Source organism: Octopus bimaculoides, chromosome 19 (assembly GCF_001194135.2).
Source record: "Octopus bimaculoides isolate UCB-OBI-ISO-001 chromosome 19, ASM119413v2, whole genome shotgun sequence".
Taxonomy (NCBI): Eukaryota; Metazoa; Mollusca; class Cephalopoda; order Octopoda; family Octopodidae; genus Octopus; species Octopus bimaculoides.
Genome location: NC_068999.1, coordinates 20291194 through 20291634, shown reverse-complemented (window position 1 = coordinate 20291634; position 441 = coordinate 20291194).

Sequence of the window (441 nt, the reverse complement as noted above, 5' to 3'; positions counted from 1 at the left end):
CTTGGCAAGAACGCATTCAACACCAAATTAAGCTGCTTAGATCTGACATAGAATGTTTGAAAAACCTTAAATTTGACAAGAGTATCAAATCTACAAAGACCCAAAAACTAAAGAAAAAATATAATATGAAAACCATAGTTGACATTGCTGCCACCATAGAAACCATCAAGCAAATGGTATGTGCTAAAGCTGCCCGCATAGCAAGGTATGAAAAGCGTGCTAGATTCTTCCGAGATAATAACATGTTCAAAAATAACCCCAAAAATTTCTACAGGAAGATAGGGAAAACACCAGTAACAATAAAGTCTGTCCCATCAAAAGAAGAAGTGCAAGAATTTTGGAATAAAATCTGGGCAGAAGAAAAAAACACACAATGAAAAGGCCCCTTGGATTGATAGAATATCTACAGACCTAGACTCCTTAGTCAAGCAACTGGAAGTC